General features: G+C 44.5%; 1 protein-coding gene across 2 annotated transcripts in view; it reads right to left on the bottom strand.

The window, feature by feature from the left end:
* Nucleotides 1-20,779, bottom strand: part of Tnfaip8 (TNF alpha induced protein 8) — a 118,776-nt gene that overhangs the window by 73,461 nt on the left and 24,536 nt on the right. The window contains exon 1 of one of the 2 annotated variants that reach the window (XM_028871813.2): nucleotides 2,079-2,099. The exons of the other annotated variant lie outside the window; for it this stretch is intronic. The gene's annotated coding sequence lies outside the window, so the exon portion shown is untranslated. Of the gene's footprint in view, nucleotides 1-2,078; nucleotides 2,100-20,779 lie in introns of those variants that run through there. 2 annotated transcript variants of the gene reach the window in all.

Here is a 20,779-nt window from a genome sequence, read left to right as displayed (position 1 = left end):
AGCAAATCCCTTCTCAGTGGAAGATGGAAACAGACTTCCTAGCAGACTACACCTCATCCCCTGGAAAGGGGTTAGAGTCCCCACTTCCCCTCCCACTAATATAGTCCTACTCCAACAGATGAGGACACAGGAGCCCCAAGTCCCCTGTCCAGTGGTCTTCTACTGTCCTCTTCCATCTTGTCACTGCCAAGAAGAGCACACAGGAGAGTTTAATCTGGAAAATGTCAACCGAGAGTAAAGGGCTGAAACTGGGCACTTGCTGAATATCTGATTAACTCAGAAATGAGGACTCAGTAGGGAGCCCCACACACTGACATTCGGTGTGGAAGAGAGACCGGCCAATAGTGAACACACAAACAAGTAAAGGACACATGCGGCGGCGGCGGCGGCGGCGCCATAGGCAGGGGAAGGGAGTTGAGATGGGGACACCCCGTGGCTGTGGCATTGGAGGTGCATACCCAACACCAGAGGAAGGGCGGTCCGGCAGCAGGGAGAGCTAGGCATGCGTGGCTTGCTGTGGGCAATGGAGTCAGGAAGGCAGGGCAGGGTAGGGCAGGGCAGAGCACATCTGCTCTGCTGGAAGCTGGTGTGAAAAGCAATGGCGCGTTGGGCAAGGGCTAGAATACACACGGAAGACACTGTCAGACAGTTCCACCATCTGGCGGACGGCAAAGTGGCCATAAAGACCAAACACCTTACAACTCCACAGTCCCCTCTGAACCGCGTCCAAGCCCATAGTCCGGAAAAGCAGGCATGAACGCAGACAGCCGTTATGGAAGGAAACTGTATAGATTACGACAAACACTGAGGACTGAGCAGAGCTGCTCGGTGGTGGCACACTGCTTATCAACACACTTGGGAGGCCAAAGCAGGTGGATAGAGAGTTCAAGGCCAGCCTGAGCTACCCTTTAAATGAGGTGAAGAGAGAGCAAGATGCAGACCCAACTGTCTAACGAGGACGGTACTTGGAGTAGGACACTTCTACAGAACGGAATGCCACAGAGTCTTTAAACAGACCTTGCAGTTAATAACAGGGAGACTCCTCACAAAAGCTGCAAAACAATCCATTGAAGTAGATGAGGGCCTGTGAGAAGCTTCAAAGGGTAAAGGAGCTTGCTGCCAAGTCGGGCGACCTGAGTTTGATCCTGGGGACCCACGTGGTACAAGGAGAGAATTGACTCCCAAAAGTTGTCCTCCAATCTTCACATATGTACCATGATATGGAGATGTCCAAACACACATACATACATACACACAAAAATGTACTTTTTAAAGCAGAGAGGTTATACGAAACAGTATAGAGTCTTTGTAAGCAGAGAAATATCTAGAGGGATGACATGCACAAAAAGAGATTTATTTTATTGTATTTTACATGAATAAGTGCTTTGCCTGAATGTATGTATGTGCACCACATGAGTGCTTGGTGCCTGAAGAAGCCAGACGAGAGCGTCAGATACCCTGGAACTGGGGCTCTGAGCTACCATGTGGGTGCTAGGACCCGAACCCAGGTCCTCAGCAAGAGCAGCAAGTGCCCTTAATGCCTGGGGCATCTTTCCAGCCCCAACACGTTCATTTCTAAGTAGTAAAAACAAGGAGGGTTTTTTTGTCTTGTTTGTTCGTTTTTTGTCAAAGTCTACTTGATAAACATACTTCGCAAACATGATACTTTTTATACTAAGAAAACAACGGATTAATAAACCGTGTAAATGACAAGGTAATGCGGGAGAGGCTATCCTATGACGCCATAGAAAGAACAGAGGCTGCCGTGGAAGGGCACAGCCGGACAACCTTCTATCTTTTCAGGGAATCGTAAAGCAAACAGAAAAACGAACCAGAAAGCCTGACTAGAGCTTGGGACAGGAAGTGTGTCATTTCCGCCTGGCTGGTCCCTCTGAGTCAGCACGGCTGCTCAGCCCCTCTGATCCTTGTGGTGAGGTGACAGGTAGGAGCTGAGAGGAAGCTAGCTGGCTTCTCCCAGCCCAGGGAGAACCTGAAACGCTGGGCCCGAGATCTTCTCGAGAGAGGAACTTGACCTGATCTTTCACAGACTCCATACAACCAGCAGTGTGGTCTCTTACCTTTTTACCGTTACAGGTAAAGAAAAGTCCTTCCTTGTCTGTTGCTTGGAAATGAGGTGAGTGCCCAAGACCCAAACACTGTTGCCCTCCCTTCCCAACAGGTTTAATAAGCAATGGGGACAAGTCATAACAAGTCTCGGGCATTCAGAGTCTGACTGACTGGAGACAGTATTGAGAGCTTCTGAGAGCTCAAGTCTATTCAGCCAAGGTGTCCCGCTCTCCCCGGAAAGCAAAGGTGCCTCAGCTCCCATGGGCCGTTTTGTTGGGCAGGCGGCTTCCTGGGCTCACTCTCAATGGCCAAAGAACACAGACTGCGAATGATTCACTAACAGAATCCCACACACGTCTCTTAGTTCTGAAAACTGTAAGTGAAGGAAACAGACACAGAACCAGGAACCAAAACGAAGTACAGACTCGGGAAGACCTTAAACTTTTAAGGGAAATTAAATTAGAATTTGAGGACTTTGACAATCGCTATCCAGGGCTACGACCTTCCGACCTTCATCAGGCCTTGGTGTGCCCTACACTAAACTACAGGAGAAAGGACAAACAGGGGAGCGGAGGAGGTTGTCTGGCCAGGGGGTGTTTGTGAAGTGAGATCGACGGACGGATATTCCTAAGGAATGCCACAAATCAGAGCCAGTTTGGGGACGAGTTACTACAGATCTTCTGAGCGCTGTTAAAATGCTGGAACTTTAGAAAATCCCAAGGCACCTCCAGCCTGGGAATGAAAGAATCAGAAGGATGTTTACCAAACTAACAGTGGTGCACGGAGCCAGGCAGGGTGATGGAGCAGGAGTCAATCAACTGCTCTGAAGGTAATCTACATAAAACAGGTCTAGCCTGGTCTTGGCTGGTTGAAGCAGTCAGTAGCGCGCATGCGTACATGCTACAGCTGCGCCATGGACGAGGGGACACCATTGGTAGCTCAGTAGAGACAAAGATGTAGTAAAGCAAGATGCCACCAGGTTTCTGGCTTATATGCTGAGGAGAAAACTAGAAGAGAAGGCAAGCTCAGTTTTCTTCACAGTGAGTGTGAGTTGCCTGGGAAACACTTATTAACGCATTCCAGGAAGACACAGGGATTGAGGACGCAGATAAGAACTTCATCCTGAAATATAAACGTGGAAGTCATCGGCATGTGGAGAATCCAAAGCCCCAGAAATAGACACGACCACGAGGGAGAGAATGGAATGAGGGCAAAGAACACCAGCAGGGCCTGAGAAATGCCAGTGCCTACTGCCAGTGCTTACAGGACGGACAGAGCTGAGCAAGGAGCCCAGAGGGAGGCTAAGGAGGACCCGAGCAAGAAGGGAAACAGGAGGAGAGGAGCCAGGACGGTCTGTCTGTCTACACAGCACAGGAGCAGAGCGGAAGGACCCTGAGTGGTCAGGAAGAGAAAAAGCGAAAGGTGTCCGCCCCTCACTAAAGCAGGGGACGCATTCACTTCCTTCCCCGCATCTCTGGATTTCTAGAGTCCTCTGTCAAGAAGCTGAAGGAGAGAGTCAACAGGAAAAGTTAGGCTGTAGCCCTGGTGCTCTTCCTGGGGAAGGGAAAGCAATAACAAAGGGCTATAAAGATGACACAGCACTATGGTTCCAAAAGACAGGCCTCAAGCAGTGGCAGACCGCTAGTCACAAGTACTTACTGGTCACGAGGATGGATCAGTACTGTTCAGTGTTAGGACAGAACAGTGACAGAAGTCCTGCGGTGACCGACTTGAGGCACAAAAATATATATATATATATATGAGAGAAAAAAAGCAGCCACGCTGTAGAGTGTCTGGCCGAGGGGAGCACTTGGGGTAGGCCTTCTTCTGCTTCCTCACTGGGTATTAATCATGACTCCATAATCCAGGGCAGACTTTAATCTTAGCGTAGCCCTGTAGAGCCGTGTTCTCAATTTATATATAGTTGCATTAAAACACTATTACTATCTCAAAAAAACAAAAAACAAAAATCCCCCACTATCTTTAGATTTGCAAACATTCAGATTTTTTTTCCGGCTTTGAAATTATTTAGGTGTGTTTTCTGTATTGCATGCATGTGTATGGATATGCATGCACATTTGTGCCGATGTGTGTGGAAGCCAGAGATTATCTTCTTCAATCACTTCCCCCCTCTCTCTATTTATTTATCTATTTATTTATTCATTCATTTTTGAGAGGCTCTTTCACTAGGCTGGTTGACCAGCAAGCCCCTGGGGTCTGTCTTTCTGTCTGTCTCTCTAGTGCTGGGATTACAGACAAATGCCACCACAGCTGATACTCTGCCTGGGAGCTGAGGGTCTGAACTCAGGTTCTCAGCTTGCTCATCAAGCACTTTACCAACCAAGCCATCTCCTGAGCCCCAGTCTTTGTTTTTGAGATTCCCTAAAAATTTACCTAAGTTTGTGGTCTGGAAACACTTTCCTAAAACTTGTCATGAGAACCATGACAAAGGTACTTATTCATGGCAGCTGGCAATGGCCTAATGTTCCTTTGCATGAAGATGTGAATAGCATGCAGTTTGTGTGTGTGTGTGTGTGTGTGTGTGTGTGTGTGTGTGTGTGTGTGCATGAGAGGGGGGGGGAAGGGAGCATGCTGTGTCCTTGCTAGGGCGGAGAAAAAGACTAGAATAGAGGAAAGCTAAATTACTTCTTTTTTTTTTTTTTTTTTTTTTTTTCGAGACAGGTTTCTCTTGTAGCTTTGCGCTTTCTGACTCATTGGTAGCCCAGCTGGCCTCGAACTCACAGAGATCGCCTGGCTCTGCTCCGAGTGCTGGTTTAAGGCGTGCGCCACCACCGCCCGGCGCTAAATTACTTCTTAAGGACTGAATGGAGCAAGATTTACCCCAAACCTTGGAGTAAAGATTGGTTTGAACCATGGCTGGAGAGATTGTTCAGTGGTTAAGAGCATGCCTTAGTCACTTTTCCATTGCTGTGGGCACTATGACCAAGGCAACTCTTAGGAAAGAATTTAACTGGGGGGGGGGGGGGGCTTGCTGACAGTTTCAGAGGGTTGGTCCATTATCATCATGTCAGGGAAGATGGTGGCATGCAGGCAGGCATAGCGCTGGAGTAACTGAGAACTGTACATCCTGATCTACAGTCAGGGGTGGGGTGGGGCACAGAAGTGGGCTTTTGAAACCTCAACGCTTACTCCCAGTGACAATCCTTCCAAACACTTCTTCAATGGAGGACCAACCACGTAAATACATGAGCCTATGGGGGCCATTCTTATTCAAACCACCACAAAGCATGGACTGCTCTTGCAGAGCATCTGAGTTTGAATCCCAACACCCACGGCAGGTGGCTTACGTTTGCCTGTAACTCCAGTTTGGGGTGATTCCATATCCTTTTCTGGCCTCCGCAGGCACTGCACTCTCAAGCACAAACCCACACATAGACACATGTATATATACATAACTAAAATAGAAAGAAAATCCTTTTATGATACCATTTCTTATAATGTATTTAAATTTATTTTATGCACATTGGGGTGAAGGTGTCAGATCCCCTGGAACTGGAGTTACAGACAGTTGTGAGCTGCCATGTGGGTACTGAACCCAGGTCCTCTGGAAGAGCAGCCAGCCCTTAACCACTGAGCCATCTCTTCAGTCCCTTATGATACTATTTAAAAAAGATAGTGCTGCAGAACCATTCTGGAAAACAGGATTATTGTATGTGTGATAATGTAGCTCTTATTCCATATGTTTGTGTATACTTCCAACATAATAAAAAAAATTGAGGTGTGTACAGAGTATATGAATCAGTTACATACATTGGATAGCTGGTATTAATTATACAATAGACATATACAGATTAACATTAACTCCTTATGGAACTGGGGATGTAACACAGTGGTAGAGTAACTCCATGCATGCTCACAGCCTTGGGTTCAATCCCCAGCAACCCCAAAAGAAACTTGATATACAAGCATTCCTAAAAGTCTCACAATTAAATAAAATTGAAAACATATTTCTCACCAGGTGGTGGTGGCACACACCTTTAAATCCAGTACTTGGGAGGCAGAGGCAAGTGGATCTCTGTGAGTTCAAGGCCAGCCTGGGCCACAGAGTGAGTTTCAGGACAGGCTCCAAAGCTACACAGAGAAACCCTGTCTCAAAAAGAAAGAAAGAAAGAAAGAAAGAAAGAAAGAAAGAAAGAAAGAAAGAAAGAAAGAAAGAAAGAAAGAAAGAAAGAAAGAAAGAAAGAAAGAAAGAAAGAGAGACAGAGAGAGAGAGAGAAAGAAAGAAAGAAAGAAAGAAAGAAAGAAAGAAAGAAAGAAAGAAAGAAAGAAAGAAAATGTATTTCCCAACCTCCTTTGAAGAAAAGAAAGACTTCTCACAGAACATAATATCAGATTTCTTACAGGTCACTCCTCTGGTTTAGAATAGGCCAAACAATTCAAAAAACTGACTTAAAGGTTGTTTGTTCTAATTTCTATGGATTTAATTTTCCTAACTTTGGTCTTCTTCCAAGTCATTCAACTATGATAAATTTAGAACACCAGAACAGGGAGACATCTGGCCCCAGAAATCAGAACCTGATACATCAGCCTCAGGGACAGGCTGCCATTACAGCAGGCACAGAAGAGGTTCAAAGATACACACTAAAACCACTTCCTTGCATATTCTGCTGAGAGGACAAATGTGTACTTACCTGCTGTGATTTCCCCCAAGAGAGGCAAAGACATGCTCCGGAAGCTCTTGAATCAGATTTCTGGAGCACTGTTTTCCATCCTTGGTTCTAGTGATATTTTTGTGCCCCCTTAATTGCATCCCATGCCCTGAGGATGTTCTCAGCAGAATCTCCCACTACCTAGATGCCAGAAGATTCTGTGACATCCACAAAGTCTATAGGCATTACCAGATGTCCCCCAGGGAACAAAATCACCCACAGTTGAGAGCTATGTGCTAGAGCACTGACTTTTAAACTTGGCTACATACTGCAAGGCATACTCCACAGTCATTTCTAAAAATACTGATTCCAGATTCACCCTGAGAGGTCTGATTTTATTTCTTTGGGGCAGGCCCTGGGCTTCTGCATCTGTGAAAGCCAGAAATTCCAACAGGTAGATTAGTGAAAGAATGTGTCCTCTAAAGCTATCAATGATGTTAAATACCTCACTGACTCAATTCAACACAACCAAAAATACACTATACCCTCCCCTGAGTTAGAATCTTTATAACCTTGGTATTAGAGTCAACATGATTGGAAGAAAGAAAAAAAAAAAAACCAGAACAAATGGAAAACGTCGATGGCAATAATGATCTGCAAACCTCTTTTCTCCTTTAGATGGACCAAAACTAGTGGAACACTCCAGGGTCAGCAACATAGCCCAGTGGGTAGAAATTCTTGCCACCAAACCTGACGACCTGAGTTCATTCCCTGGGAACCACATGGTAAAAGGAGAACTGAGTCCAGCAAGTTGTTCTCTAACCTTTGTATATAACACACACACACACACACACACACACACACACACACACACACACACACTCACTCACAATTAATTAATGGGGAAAAAAGAGCAAGCAAACAGCAACAAAAGTACAAACATGCTAAGCTTTGAGAAACTTAAAAATAGCCTTAGAGAGAGGAGACCCCCAAATGACAGCCCCAAGGAGATAATAGACACACCTAAAACAGCTTAGAGGAATGCCAAGCTTGTGACAAACGAGAAAACCTGTGGGCTGGGAAGACATCCATAGGAACTGCAATTCCCTCTGGGGTGGGGGGGACTCATGGTCCCATAGATAGCACAGCCAGAGACTCCCTTGGAGTCAACAACAAAGTTTACCGCCTATACAAACCTTTCCCAGCCACGAACAGCCCAGATGCCCCCTCCTCCCTCACACTCAGCCTCTTCTGCCAGCTTCCTCAGTATTCACCAACACTGGGCTTGGTTCCAGCTTTCGTGGAGAATGACAGGGCGCTGCCCCAGAGGCACTGTTCCCTCAGGAACTAGTCTCAGGCTATTGGCTTTCTCATCAAATGTATGCCAGCCTAGGGGCTGTGTGAAGGCAGGTTGTCACTTCTTTAAAAAAGAGCAAGTAGATGCATGTGTGATGGGAACTCCTTTCCTATTAATAGTGATTGCCAACTTGTCCTGCATACTTAGGATGCATGAAGCACTCACATAAGCACCAAACGTGAAGCACTATCTCCTGACCTCCCAACAGCACTGCAGAGTGGTTATAAAGCACTCTTTAGTAAACACACACATTTTAGAGCCAACATAACTGACACTCAGCAGTTTAAGAAACTCATCCAAGGGAAAGGTGAGAGTTGGTCCCATTGCTCTCTGGCTATTCAATGTCATTTTCCCAGTCTTCACTGAGGTTCTTTTAGCATATGTAGCCACTCTTAATATGGAAGCTAGAATAAAGAGAATAATAATCAAAATAGGTGGTTTTTTCTGGTTTTTAGCATATAGCTCTTTTTCCAAGAAGGGCTTACTGTAACCTAACTTCACCTTCTGTTCTAAACTCCTACATCCTACGGAGTGTCTCCAGGGTTTTAATGACCACATTTGCCTTCTCTGCATGAATGAACAGGCCACCCTGCCCTGCAAGCTCCTTTCACTTGCCATCTTCATGTTCACATTTCCCTAACTTTACAAGTCCATACTCTTCCCTGTAAACAAACACACCCTCCCTTGGCAGCAGCATGCTGGTCCCTGAGAATCTCACTCATCTTAATCTCAACTACAACCTCCCACTGAAGCAGCTTTATTTTCCTTTCTTCTGGGAAAATAAACATGTTCTATATAAAATACAACTATGCTGAGCACTCAACTCCAGTGCTTTCTACAAATGTAGATATATACAAAATCTCACTTTCATCCTCATACCTCTGTCCTCTCACAGGCTGGGCCTGGGGTCTCAACCACAGGATGAACTGCCCACCTTAGCCGTTCTGCTGTTTCCGTTAGTTATAGCCCCAGAGCCATCTTGTGAGCACATGTTTTAAACAGCGCTGAAGGTAGACCAGATGGCTCCACAAGTAAAGCAATTGTAAAAGCTTAACAGTTTGAGTTCCATTTTTGAAGCCTACATAGTGGAGGGAGAGAACCAACTCCTGTAAGTTGTCTTCTGATCTCCACATACAAGCTGTGGCAGAGTGAGGCTCCACCATCACCACCTCTCTCTCTCTCTCTCTCTCTCTCTCTCTCTCTCTCTCTCTCTCTCTCTCTCTCATTTAAACCTGCTAATGGGGAATCTTTTTCAGACAATATATAGAATGAACCACACTGCCTCTGGCTACTAACCCTCACCCTCCTCATGATTTCATCCTATCCCTGCCCCCCTCCCGCCCCCAGAAAAGGTTGTAATCCTATCCCTATCCCCCAGTAATCTAGGGAGGAACACCTCCACAAAGATTTTTTTTCTCACTTAAAAATTTTTTGAGAAAAAAAATGTTTTATTCAGGTCTTAAAAGGGTGTCCATTCAGAAGGACAGAGATACCCAGAAAAGCCCTAGAGTGGCCACATTTCATCTTGGTTGGGTGAGCTTGCTAGCTGCTGTGCAGGGTGAGAAAGTAGAATACTGAGAACGCAGCAGAGCATTGAATACAAAGGAAGGAAGCTGCGGTCTGGGCAGAGAAGGAAATTGCAGAAAAGGTCTCTGATCTTTGCATTTCACAAAATGTAACCAAAAATGTAAGTAACTGTCTGCTTTAATACCGGTTGCAGTTAGCAAGAAACAGTGTAACGACTTTACCACACACCACCCCATCTGCCTTTTTCCTAGGTACCATAAATAACTGGAAAGGGACAGTCACTCCGAGCACTAAGAAGCAGTGGCTCTGAAGCCTTCCCAGTGCTCTATTCCAAACAACGGTCTTAAGAGAGACTGTAAAAACTCATCTAGCCAAGAACACGCACCATACCTGGATGCTTAAGACCTTCTTCGACGAGGCCACTCTCTGCATAGGCAGTCTTTCATAGCGTCAGGGAAGCATAGGCTGTACCCTGTGCCATCCACACAGTTGGGAAGCCAAAAAGCAATGGTGTGGGAAAGCACTCCAGAAAGCGCTCCAACTTGATCAAACAGAAAGGGGAAAACTGACTTGTGAGGCCACACATACCAACACTGGGGACCCAGAGGACAGTTTACAGGTGGGAGACTGTGGTGATGTCAGCAGGAAATATAGTTATTTGCACTAAAGCTATCATTTCATGACTGTAACACCCAGTTCACAATATTACTTTAATGTTAATCAACATTGGGCAAGATGCATGAAATGCCAGAGTGCTGAGCCATAAGAAGTCGGATCACCTCTAAATTACAGGGGGGGGGGGGGGGGACAGGGTTTCAACCTCCAAAACAAACTGACTAAACATTGACCTACTATTTTTTTAAGGTACAGTTTGTGTCTTGATTTTTTTTTTCCCTTGAAATGTGGCTCTTTTGGAAATGAAAGGGAGCTTGTTTGTTTGTTTGTTTTTCCAGTGCTGGTGATCAAACCCAGGGCCTTAAATGCTATGTGCAAATTCCACCACTGTCCTACAGCTCCAAACATGAAAGTTTGCTTTCAGTGATGTGTACAGGGCTGGGGAGGTGGCTCAGTGTTGTTAAAGTGTTTGTTACAGACCATGAGAACCAGAGTTTGGATCCCTAGCATCCAAGTAAGAGGTCAGGCGTTGGTTGCAGGCCCATAATCCCAGCACTAGGAGGCAGTGACATAAGGATCCACGTGCCATCAGAATTGGTGGGCTCCAGGTTCCATAAGAGACTCTGTGACCGAGAAAACAATGTGAAGCCAGAGAGACCTCTCGGCAAGTAAAGGCTAGTGACAGAGGCCTGGCAAGGAGATCAACCCAGAACCCGGCTTTTAAAAAGAATCCAATGTGGTGATGCTCGTCTGTCATCCCAGCACTCCTGTGGTGAGACAGGAGGTCGGGACAGAAGAACTGCTTAGAAGATCTCTAGCAAGCCAGCCTGGAGTACACAGTGCAGCAACAGACACTTAGCGAGGCCTTGATCAACAAGATGGAAGGAAAGAACCCACCCCTGAAAGTCTTCTTCTGACCTCCACGTGAATGCAGTGTCACTCATGTGTCCCCACACATGAAATACATAAGTCAATACATGGGTTTTAAAAAAAGAAGAGATGGACCATGACAGAGGGAGATACCCAACATTTACCTCAGACCTCCGTGGAAGCATGCACAGGCAGGTGCACCTGCACACATGTGCACCCACACATAAATAAACAAATTAGATACAAATGACCCGTGCAGACCCCAAAAGAGAGCAGCAGCTGCTATCCATCAAACAAGTGGTGTCTACAAAGCTCTGGCTTGCTTCTGAGAATGCTTCGATGGAAAGATAATTAAAACTGTGTTTTTGCCGGGCGGCGGTGGCGCACGCCTTTAATCCCAGCACTCGGGAGGCAGAGCCAGGCGGATCTCTGTGAGTTCGAGGCCAGCCTGGTCTACAAAGTGAGTTCCAGGAAAGGTGCAAAGCTACACAGAGAAACCCTGTCTCAAAAAAACAAACAAACAAACAAACAAAAAAAAAGCCCTGTGTTTTCATCCTTACAGTCATTTGCAAATACACCTTACAGGGCATGTTTAAACCCATTCTCACTAAAATAATACTCTAGTTCCTTGATTCTGAACATGGCACCAAGTGGAAGATATATAATTTCATAGCAGATTTTTTTTTGGGGGGGGAAGGATTAGGATGTTATCTGTACACATCCACTGTACATTTCAAATATTAAAATGTTTTTAAAAATGAAAATATGCATATTAGAACTAAAGTACTTTTATGTGACAAAATAAGTATGGTATACACAAAAACCTATAATTTGCAAGAATGTTCAACAACATTCTTTTATTCTTAAATAAACCATGGACTTGAAATATGGGATATTTAAGTGTGGATTTCTTACATGAAACATCAGTAAAAGGAATTTCTCTCTCTCTCTCTCTCTCTCTCTCTCTCTCTCTCTCTCTCTCTCTCTCTCTCTCTCTCTCTCCTCTGTCTCCAAAAATGGAATGATATCCACGGCATTTGATGTGAAAAATAATAAATTCCAGAAGAGTAATTTTCTATATGTTAACAGCTGTAGAATTGCACATTTCTTCAGACAACATCAGAAATTAAGGCTCATCATACACTTAATAGTGTCTCAGAGTCCACAGAATTCAGTGGAATGGGTAGTTTCTGTAGAAGCATGTGTAAAATATGAATATATGAATATGCAGAGAGCATTTCTGGATAGCCGCTTCTAATTGTAGAGAAGTTTTGTCTTCTTTTTTTTTGATTTACTTTGCCCTACATCCTTTCTTGAAGTTTAAAGTGTTTTCTTGAACATATATTACTTCCAAAACAAAGTGTAACTTGTCCCAGGTTCCTCTCTTTGGTTTTTTTTTAGACAGAGTTTCTCTGTTGCTTTGCACCTTTCCTGGAACTCATTCTGTAGCCTAGGCTGGCCTCAAACTCACAGAGATCCCCCTGCCTCTGCTTCCTGAGTGATGGGATTAAAGGCATGCACCACCACCGCCTGGCTGGCTTTTTTATTCTTATAAAAACGCATTTCATTGAAAATGAACAGTGGAAGTCAAAGGAAGGGTGCATTCGCTAATAGATGCCTGAGACAGCAGAGACTGGGGGGCAGTGTTCTCTGCAACCCTTCCGTATTCTCATCCAGAACCACGAAAAGGCCCCATTCAGCACAGATAAGTCCTAGCTTCTCTAGATGGCAGTTAAGTAACTTCTATCAGCATTCCCACAGAGGCATCAGTTAGAGAGTTTGGGTGTTTCTGTAACTCATGAGCTAATGAAAGAATGAGAAACCTTTATAGCACATAAAAAGTAGAGAGAAGCATTCCTCCGGGGGCCCAGCTCCTACAGGGCTGGAAGATGCTATAGAACTGCTCCCGCAGAAAAATTCTCAGCAATCCTACCGCTGTAGAGCCCGAGAACTACAATGGCAGTACAGGCAGGACACCTGCCACAGTGTAACAGTGGCATTCATATCTTGGAGGCAACCAATAGCTAGCTGTGTGACTGGACTTAAATCCTCCTCAGCTGGGGGGAACTCGTGCCTGATGCTGTAAAGCTAGCCAAAAATCCATGGCTAGAGAGGCCATAGAGTCGGAGAACCTACGCAACCATATCACTAAAGCGATGCAGTTTCCAACAGCCTTCTAAACACTCATCCTATGTCATAGCTAAGTCCAACCCTCACGGCTCATCAAGGCAGTTTCCTCTGCAGCAGACTGACAGAGAACCACCACTGGCCAAATGCAGAGAGTACACGACTGTGGAGCACCCGGCCCCAAATAGGGCAACAATACACAACACCTAGACCTAAATCTCAGAGAACACCACAGAAGAGGCGGCATGACGTTTGGAAGACCCCGAGGAACCGGATGACTGCTGTGTAGTAATTTCTTCTCCACGTGACTGGATGTTGCTTCCATAAATTCTCAATAACATGCTTGTCTACCTGCCCAAGACCTGCAAAGACCTAGCTGATGTGCCAACGTGGGTGGGGGAAAATGTCACAAGGTCCCACACCTAAAGAGCTACAGGCAGTCAACAGCTGCTACGGGACAGAGAACCCCAGGTTTTTGCTTTTTGTTGCTGTTGCTTTTCAGAGATGAGATTCTAATCCTAAGTGATCAGCCCCAAACATGTAAATAAAAGCAACACTAACTTGACTCCGTAGGATACATAAATAAATAAATACACACATACATGGATATGTTACACAAATGTAACAAAATAAATGGAGAAGAGGTTATGAATTTTAAAAGGGGGTGTTTGAGGGGACGCAGGGGAAGAGCAGAAGGGGAACGGGGTGGAAATGATGCAAATACAGTGTGCTCATGTGTGACATCCTCAAAAAAAAAAAAAAAAAACAGATTTGAGACAAGTTTAACAAACTCTTCGAAACGACTTTTACAATTCAAATGAAAACCACAACCCAGGCAGGAAAGGTTTGGATCTTCTGGGATTAAAACCTTTCTGTTTAAAAGTGTTTAGACACTGAAGCCCAAATTTAAAATCATCACCTTCTGAAGAACTGGAAATGTGCTCCTCTTGCAGCATGTTTAACTAAGAAAACAGTTCTGAGAAAAAAAAAATTTTTTTTTTTTTTTTTTTGAGGAGAGAAAACTGCTAGTCCCCATCAGAGTGCTGGATCTCTGAAACCTATTTTTCATTTGTAAATCATCTTATTTAGATTCTGCTCGTAGAGAGCCGGTCACAGGGCACTCGCAGCACAGAACTTTCCCTTCAAATGGTTCTTCCTCTGTCCTTTCAATTTGGAGTTTACAGATTTAACTTTGTCTCATGCGATGTGATCTCTTTATATCATGGCAGACACAGATTATATTGACCCACTGATAAGAATGTAATTATATGTCAATTTTTAAAGACAATCTCACCTAGCAGTCTCTTGTGAAATGTTTCTCGTTTACTTTTTGTTTGGCATTTTGTGTGTGTGTGTGTGTGTGTGTGTGTGTGTGTGTGTGTATTCTGCATGTTCACATTTCAGGGGGAACACGTGTGTCTACACACAGGACACACTTGATAATAGGTATCTTCCTCTTCTGCTCTACTTTATTCAGGCAAGGTCTCTCACTGGACCTGGTACTCACTGCCCTAGCCAGCCAAGCTAGACAGTGTGCCCTGCGAGCCTCGGTCAGGTAGGTCGCCACAGCCACCCAGCTTCTATGTGCTACAATCTCATGCTACAAAAATGACATGTAGGCAACTGAAAATAATTGTAAGAGGACACAATCTTATTGACAGGAAAGTTGTTCCCTAGAAGGAGAGCAGGATGACTATGGTTCTCTTTGCTGATAGAAATAAATTTGTGCAATCTTGATTCAACCGCACAAAAATCCCAACAGCTAGAAGCTCTGAGTACCGTACCACAAACTCAGGTAAAGATCTGTTTAAGGACAGGCAGCCAGGAAAAGGTTCTGGAGTCCCTGCGGGTCACTGGGGAATGTCCACTGTCTTGCATTTCTCCATAAGCTCATTATCTAGGCTACATAGTCTGTGCTGAGAGAAGAAAATAAGAATTCTCCTTGTAGTTGGGAAGATGGGGGGCAGGAGTAGAGAGGGAGAAGAGAAAGTCATAGGATGGGGGAATAAGATCCCAGTAAGTTGTGTACACATAGGAAATTGTCAACATTTAAAAATAATTTTTGTTATTAATGTAGGAGAGATTAGTTAAGATTTCGTCAAAATGGACAGCAACAAGGAAGCAACCAAGCTACACAGAGGATCACTAAGTGCCACTCTGATACAGCCCTTGTTTTCGTCATGCTAGCTTTTTTGACAGGCTCATAGTATGTAACTGTACTCACCAATATACCCGGGAACAGATCCTGTTTCTACCAACTAGAAGCACCAAACCTATACAGTATGGAGGACTCAACTTATTAACCTTTAAAATAAAGAAACTGAAGAAACAAACAGCATCCCAAGTAAAGCCTTGCTGTAAGGATTAAATGAATTGATACAAACCCTTAGAAAAGTGCCTAGCCCTTTCTTCAACACATGCTAGCTAACATACTCACTGGGGCTGAGGAAGGCAGGCCAATAGACCAATTATTATTATTAGACAGTACAATAGATCTCTGGAGAAATCCAGAAGGGAACATTCAGTATACAGGACAGCAGACATGTTTGGGAACATCTCAAAGCATTGCTCTAAAGGAAGCAGTCAATTCAAGCAGAAGAGGAGTCTCACACAGGAGGACAATCACTAGAAAGTCTATGGAGAGAAGAAACAGTTCCAGTCAGCAGAGACAGACCTTCTCAAAGAGCCGGAAGCTAGGCTGGAAAGGTGGATACGATACAAACCAACCTTAACATGCAAGGTGGGAGTTTGAATTTGATCCTGAAAGCCAGGGAAACCCTTTTGTGATGATCAAGCTGGAGATAATAGTATCTGCTTCTTGGACCACACAAGCCCTAGGGAAGAACACTTGAAGGAAGGATGAAGACTCTCCATTGACATTCAGAAGACTAAGTGAGAAAAGGTTGATGGAATTTCCACTCAAACTTGTTTAACTGTTTATCCTTGGAGCCCATCCCTGGTAAATGGACTTAAATAAAATATTTTATCCCCTACCAATAGTGGGAAACTCTTAGGCAAGGTTCTAGAAAGTAAAGGCACTGTTGAGTGTTTATATCATACTAGCAAGTTCTTATACAAACAATGGGAAGAGTGACCCACCTTGTGAATCTGAGTGGCATTGTGCCATTGCCCATCATTATGACAAGTAACCTCCCACTGAACTCAACTTCCTTTTCTTCTCTGTTCTATGGGTTTGAAGCAAGCATTCATTTTTTTTGGCTCTATACCATTATCCATCTCTTTGGATTTACTCTACTACTCCTGTCCATGAGAGTGGGAAGAGTCTGGTCCTCGGCCTTGGAGGCCTCTGAGATGTGAGTCAAGATATTTTTACTGTTCCACTGGGGCAGCAGTCCATCTGACTCAGCCCATCCCAGAGCACAGAGCACTGGTGTGAGGGAAAAGGTACATGAGTATTCCCTGCACCACATACTGTCAGTGGTGAAACACCAGCTGCTCCCTGAGCCTCTGGCTTTGAAACTACAAACATTCAACCAGACAACTTGCACTTGAAATAAAACACAACGCTCATTAACGTGAGCACATTCTGCATGACCTCACTGGCGTGGGTAATGGGAAACCAAGAAGTTATCTCTAACTGAATTGGAATGTTTACACTGGCTGTACAGTTGCTCCCCTAAAGGAGTCAGGCCGGGAAACCGGGAAGCCAGACTCTCCTCATTTCCTAGTGTATGGTTTTGCTCTGGATGGGGCTAGGGCACAGAACAGGAGTCTTTCTAAAACAGAAGAGTCAAGAAAAGAACAGCACACCGGACAGGTCGGTGGTGCCAACGTTCAACACACAAAAATGAATAAAGGCAGAAGTTACAAAACAGAAGAAAATATTACATGTCTACCAAGAACTAGGATATTCAAATGGGAGGCATCCTTCCATACTGAATCTAAAACGGTCTCCTGAAGGCTCATGTTAAGAACTTCACAGCTAGCTTATATAGGCTTTTGAGAGCTCTAACTTCATCAACCAGTTCATGAGGTCATGGCTGAAAGGGCTTTGAGGTGCTGAGGCCCAGAAGGGGGAAGTAGGTCACTGATGCCGTGATTCTGTAGAGAATATCTTGTCCCCAGATCCTGCCTCTCAGTCTCTCTGCCTCCCAACCATCAAAAGGTTATCAGCTCAGCTCTTCCACATGCTCCCTGCCTGACCGTCGCCCAGGAGAGCGCTGAGGCACCATGCACCTCTCAGACTCTGGGCCAAAATAAACCCTGCCTTCCTCCAGTTGTTTTTCTTGGGTTTTTATTTGGTCGCAGCGGCAAAAAGTGACTAGCACAAATACTGACGCGAAATTAGAGGTGGGGAAAAGGCCAGGGGCATTTGCAAGCCTTGCTGCTTTTTCTTCCCAGCTGCTTTGCTGTGCCGTTTGGGGTTCTGTTTGCTTTTGCAGGTGAATCATCTTATGTCAGAAGCTGGAAGTGTTAATTATGAATGGAAGTTAATGCGCTGATCCAGCTGACCCCGGTGAAAAGATCATCAAGTGAGCAAGAGGCTCCAGATGAGCTCACAAAAAGCCCATTAAAAGACTATGTCACATAAATGCCCCTACCACCACCACCCCAGGCCCGATGGCATAGCTGATAGAGACCTCTGAGTACTGGTCTGTCAACCTGAGCTCAGTCCCTGGATCCTACAAGTCGGCAGAAGAGAATACCTGAGAGTTGACCTCTGACTTCCAGGCAGGCCTTGATATCTCTCTCTCTCTCTCTCTCTCTCTCTCTCTCTCTCTCTCTCTCTCTCTCTCTCTCTCTCTCTGTGATTTATTTTCAAAAGACTGGGACAAGGGATTGGATAGGACTCAGGAAAACCACCTACTATCCCACACGACAGAAGCGGATGACCTGACAGAAGGAGAAATAATTCTTTTCATCCTATCCTTCTCCCTGGTGGAGGATAGCTGTTGCTTTTCGCTTTTACACAGTGACTAGCAGAGAACACAAGGAAGCAGAGAAGAAAACGAAAGCCTACCCAGTGCTCTCAAGAAATCTTCTTTCCCAATAAGCGCACACACATATCTCTAGGTAGACTATTGTCTCTGAGGGTACAGGGACTCTAGCTTACAAAACACCAGTAAGCAGCTGCAGGAACGCTGCACCTGGGAACCAAATGACCTCTACATAGCAGGGGCGTCGACAGTGGAGCTTAATGCACTGGCCAGTGTGCACTAATAAGTCAACTAATACTGGGTTGTATTATTCCAGATATATGAGTGAACAATCAATCTACCCTTTTGTCTAACAGAAGATTAAAACTGAAACTAAAATATTTTTGAGACTGGTTGGTAAATGCTCAAAAGCCACAGAGTCTAAGTGGCCCCTTCTTTCTGAAGACAATCTAGAAGGTTCTTAGGAGCACCTATCTTGGCTGTAGTTCCTAGGCTCTCATTTCTCCCATGCCTTCCCCAAAACAAAATGTTCAATGAGACCTCGCAGTGGGTGAGAGGGGGTATTGGGGACACTTGTAATACATATTTAACCTAGGAAATAAGACCGCATTTCTTGGGCATTGAGTATGGGCTAATCCTTTTGAGTCAGTTCTATTTTTTTTTCACATGACAGTGACTTGTCAAGAGTTTTTAAGTCTTTAGACTTTGCTCTACAGAAATCATAAACCAGGATTCCATCAAAGAGTTCATCCTACATGATTCTGTGGTAAAAGCCCACCACAAGATCAATACAGAACTTGGAAGTCAGATGTAAAGGAGATGCTGAGCTCTCCAGCTTGAACTGTCTGAAACACACAAATAACCAGCAAAACTAGGGATAGCCAAGATGTACAGAAATTTTCATGAAACCCAAGGAACCTCAAGCCCCTGCCACCTTCCCCTGTTCTAATGAAGTAGAATTTATCATTTAAAGTACACATTTCAATAATTCTGACGGTTACAGAGAGCTGTGTAACTGTTACCAATATCCAAATTCTAAAATACTTCTCTGATAAAGAAATGTAGTAGCCGGGCGGTGGTGGCGCACGCCTTTAATCCCAGCACTCGGGAGGCAGAGGCAGGTGGATCTCTGTGAGTTCAAGGCCAGCCTGGTCTACCAAGTGAGTTCCAGGAAAGCCACAAAGCTACACAAAGAAACCCTGTCTCGAAAAAAAAGAAAAAGAAAAAGAAAAAGAAATGTAGTGTGCATATATGATGCCATACTCTTTAGCCCTTAAAAAGAAATTTCACTTGTAACAACATGAAAAAAATATGGAGGACACTGTTCAGAGTTATCTGAGGTAGTATCAACTGGGGGACTGCCTTGATCAAACTGGCCCGTGGGCATGTTTGTGGGGCATTTATTTTTATTGCTAATTAATGCAGGAGGGCCTAGCCCACTATAGGCTGCATCCCAGGACAGGTAGGTGGTCCTGGGCTGACCATCAGCCTTAAGGAGCAGCGTTCCTCCATGGTCTTTGCTTCACTTCCTGCTTCCAGGCTCCTGCCTTAAGTTCCTGCCCTGACTTCTATCAGTGAAGGACCGAGACCTGAGCATTGTAAGAGGAAATAAACCCCGTCCTCCCCAGGTTGCTTTTGGTGTTTGATCACAGCAAGAGAGGACAAATTAGAACAAGGACCGTACGTTAAGAGAAAAAAGCCAGCCCCAGAAAACACTGAATGACTCATCTGTATGTTGAAGAGAAAGACATCAAAGTGACCAGAGACCGGTGGGTGTGGTGAGGGTTTGAAGAGATGGTAATCACAGACACTACATTTCAGTTAGACAGGAGAACTGAGTTCAAAAGATCTATTGCGCACCATGGAGGTGCGCATCCTGACAGCAGCAGCTAACAAGACATCGCACAGCTGAAAACTGCTGGAAGAGTCGTCTGTGCCCATTCTCACATACCGGTGATCTCAGGCAAGTTACTCAGCCTTTCTTCGCCTCCACTTCCTCCATCGGAAGGGACAGGAAAACGTAAATAGCAATACCCATGTTAAGTAGCTTGATTCAGTATTCTCTGGATGAAAACATTACCAATACATCATGATGTATGTACATCACTGATATATTTAAGATTTACATGTCAACTAAAATAAAGCATTTTAAAGGAAAGGAGGCAATCCCATTGTCTGTGTGACAACAGATGCATCTGAAAGATATTAACGTTTAGAACACATTTCACCATCTCGAAAACAGTCTTTCACTTTCATCCTTAGGCAGCAGATAACCTACTTACCTTCATAAAAACTGCTTTTTTCTCAGACAATATGTAGTCTTTGATGTTTGTATCCCTTAGTTAATCTTCTTAAGTGCTTTGAAATCCATAATGTAATAAATAAGGTAAGCATTCTTGTTTATTGGTAAATACTGTTGTATTGTATAAATGCATCTCATTGTGTTTCCATTCACTAACAGTTTTTCCAGTCAGGAACCCTTAAGTGTAGAGAATATATGAGCACACTCATAAGTATTTATATGGATATATATTTTTATTTTATTTTATTTTATTTTATTTTTTTTGGTTTTTCGAGACAGGGTTTCTCTGTGTAGTTTTGCGCCTTTCCTGGAGCTCACTTGGTAGCCCAGGCTGGCCTCGAACTCACAGCGATCCGCCTGGCTCTGCCTCCTGAGTGCTGGGATTAAAGGCGTGCGCCACCACCGC

Source organism: Peromyscus leucopus, chromosome 19 (genome assembly GCF_004664715.2).
Source record: "Peromyscus leucopus breed LL Stock chromosome 19, UCI_PerLeu_2.1, whole genome shotgun sequence".
In the NCBI taxonomy this organism is placed as follows: domain Eukaryota; kingdom Metazoa; phylum Chordata; class Mammalia; order Rodentia; family Cricetidae; genus Peromyscus; species Peromyscus leucopus.
Note: the sequence above shows the minus strand (reverse complement) of the source record. Positions and strands in the feature narration are given on the sequence as shown.